The 2,832-nt window shown below is 42.4% G+C and overlaps 1 pseudogene; it reads right to left on the bottom strand.

Annotated features, from left to right (window-relative positions):
- Window positions 1-1,142: 1,142 nt before the first annotated feature.
- Window positions 1,143-2,040, bottom strand: LOC101417689 (ferritin light chain pseudogene; annotated as a pseudogene).
- Window positions 2,041-2,832: the final 792 nt, after the last annotated feature.

The raw sequence follows: 2,832 nt of genomic DNA, 5'->3' as shown, positions 1-2,832 counted from the left end.
TGTGCTCTCTCTGCCCTTGAAGAAAAGGGGCACAGGCTCTCCTTTCACATTTTTATTTTTCGGAATGCAGGTTTCTTTTTGATGGCAAAGCTCATGCCCTAATGAAGCCTTTTGTCTTTTTTATTTTGCCCGCATTTGTTTCGTAGCTTACATGCTGATCCAGCATCACTTTTGTTTTCAGTAAGTAAAGGAAAACATTTCCACCCGCTTAGGACTTCGGCAAACAGGAGAAAAGCTTGAGTGCTCAGCAGTTCTCTGAGATAAGTACGTGATGGTTTTGCATTTTCTTCTGCTTTACAATTTGGCTCACACTTGGGCATTTTGTATATGCAGTAGTTTGGTGATTATTTATCCAGGTTGGTTTTTACTTGAGGCCTTTTAAGACATGAGTTTTTGACCCTATATAAGGAGTTTCCATTAAAACGAAAGGTTCTGATTTTTTTTCCATGCAGAAAGAATTACTTTGCTCCAGAACACAGTGGATCATGTTTTGACTGATATGAACAAACAAATATTTCAAATAATTTGTATAAATATCAGTGAAATCCTGCAAATTGCTAGCAAACATGAGAATAATTCAGACTGATTACGACGGATTTTTTTCCAAAAGAGAATGAACTATTGCTAGAATTAAAAATAGAAAGAGGTTTTTATTTCTCCATTTGTGTGTGAAGGGAGATGATGAAGAACAATCAGTTATTTTTCTCCCCATGGCAGGAAAAGTTTCAAAATTTCCAAATGTACTGAATCATATTTTTCTTTCAATTTTCAACCCTTTGTTCAGAAAAATCAATATTCTGGCCTAAGAAATAGAAATATCTTCAGAGTATAGGCCAATGATTATAACCTATGTAACTCCTATGCAGAACTGTTTTAACCTAATATTTGAGTGTTGATGAGAGAATGTGAAAGCCACACAACTAAAAAAAATTGAGGTATAATCTGCATAAAGTAAAATTCACTGTTTTTAGTGTACCGTGCCAAGAATTTTGAAAAATACACAGTCACATAATCATTATCACAAGACAGAATAATCCCATTACCTCTCCAAAGTTCCTGTATCCTTTGTACTCAACTGTTCCCCCCTTGCTACCCCATGGCAATCACTGCTGTTTTCTATCCCTGTGGCTTTGCCTCTTTTTTTTTTTTTTTTTTTTTGCTGCAAAAAGCTTTATTGTTTACACTTGGTTCAGGGCTTGTTAGAGGGCTACAAGATGGCAGTTAGAAAGATGCCTCCTGGCTGGAGGGGCTCAGGCAGAAGCCTGGATGGGGGAATAGAGCCCTCCCCCACAGCCTCGGGGCTCCGGAGGCTCCTAGTCATGCTTGAGGGTGAGCCTTTCAAAGAGATACTTGCCCAGCCCGGCCTGCGGGCCAGCAAGCCTGCGGAGGTTGGTCAGGTGGTCGCCTATCTTTTTGATCAGTTTCACCTCCTCATCTAGGAAATGGGTCTCCAGGAAGTCACACAGATGGGGGTCTGTGTTGGCAGATCCCAGGGCATGCAGATCCAAAAGGGCCTGGTTCAGGGACTTCTCCAGGACAAGGGCAGCTTCCATGGCGTCCAGGGTATTGCCCCACTCATCTTTGGAAGGCTTCTGCACATCCTGGAAGAGAGCGCGGCCGCCACGCTGGTTTTGCATCTTCAAGAGATGCTGGGCGCCCTCCCGCTTCTCCTTCGCCAGCTCGCAGAAGAAGTGGTCCACGCCCTTCAGGGCCACATCGTCCCGGTCGAAATAGTAGCCCAGAGAGAGGTAGGTGTAGGAGGCCTGCAGCTGCAGGTTGACCAGGCGGTTCACAGAGGCCTCCACGTCGGCAGAATAATTCTGACGGATCTGGGAGTTCATGGTTGGTCGACAATGAGGAGCTAACCACAAAAAAGCGGTGTTAGCTGGTCCCGGCAGCGGGGGATGGCCGAGGAGTTGGTCCCAGAGGTTGCAACTGGAGAAGCAGTTGCAAGGTGGTCAAAGCTGAGGGTGTGGGGAAGAGTCCCCGGGTCTGTTCCGTTCAAACACTGTTGAAGCAAGACACAGATCCGCGGGACAACCAGGCGCGCTGTCGGCTTTGCCTCTTATAGAACGTCACAGACATGAAGTCACACAGGGTGTTGCTCTTTGAGCCCAGCTTCTTTCACTTAGTGTAATGTGTGTTATGCGTTTATTCCTCTTTTTTTTTTTTGCTGAGTAGAATTCCATTGCATGGATTTACCTCAGTTTGACTATTTATTGAGTAGTGAAAAGTTATTTGGATTTTTTTTCCAGTTTTTGATGATTATGAATAAAGCTACTGAAAACATTTGCTCAGGATTTTTTTGTGTGTGCGTATGTGAACATAAGTTTTTATTTAACTTGGGTAAATCCCTAGGAGTAAGATTGTGGGTTGTGCGGTAAGTGTGTGTTAATTTTATAAGAAACTGCCAAACAGTGCCTGTACCAATTTGCATTCCTGCTGCCAATGTATGAGATTTCCAGATGCTCTTCGTTCTCACTAGCTTTTAGTTTTCTCAGTTTCCCCCTCCCAATCCTAACAGCTTGGTATATGTTTTTTTATGGTGTCATTTTGTGTTCCTCTAATGACTAATGATATTGCATATCTCTTCATATGCTCATTTGCTGTATGTTTATCTTCTTTGGTGAAGTGCCCTTTCAAATCTCCTCATTTAAAAAAAATTGTGTTGTTCGTTTACTTGTTACTGAGTTTTGATACTCCCTTATATATTTAGGACACATGTCCTTTATCAGACTGGTGCTTTGTCAGTATTTTCTCCCAGTCTATGTCTCTTCTTTTCAGTCACATACCTGCCTTTTGCAAAGCAGAAGTTTAAAATTTTGATGAAGT

Source organism: Dasypus novemcinctus, chromosome 2, assembly GCF_030445035.2.
Source record: "Dasypus novemcinctus isolate mDasNov1 chromosome 2, mDasNov1.1.hap2, whole genome shotgun sequence".
NCBI lineage: Eukaryota > Metazoa > Chordata > Mammalia > Cingulata > Dasypodidae > Dasypus > Dasypus novemcinctus.
Note: the sequence above shows the minus strand (reverse complement) of the source record. Positions and strands in the feature narration are given on the sequence as shown.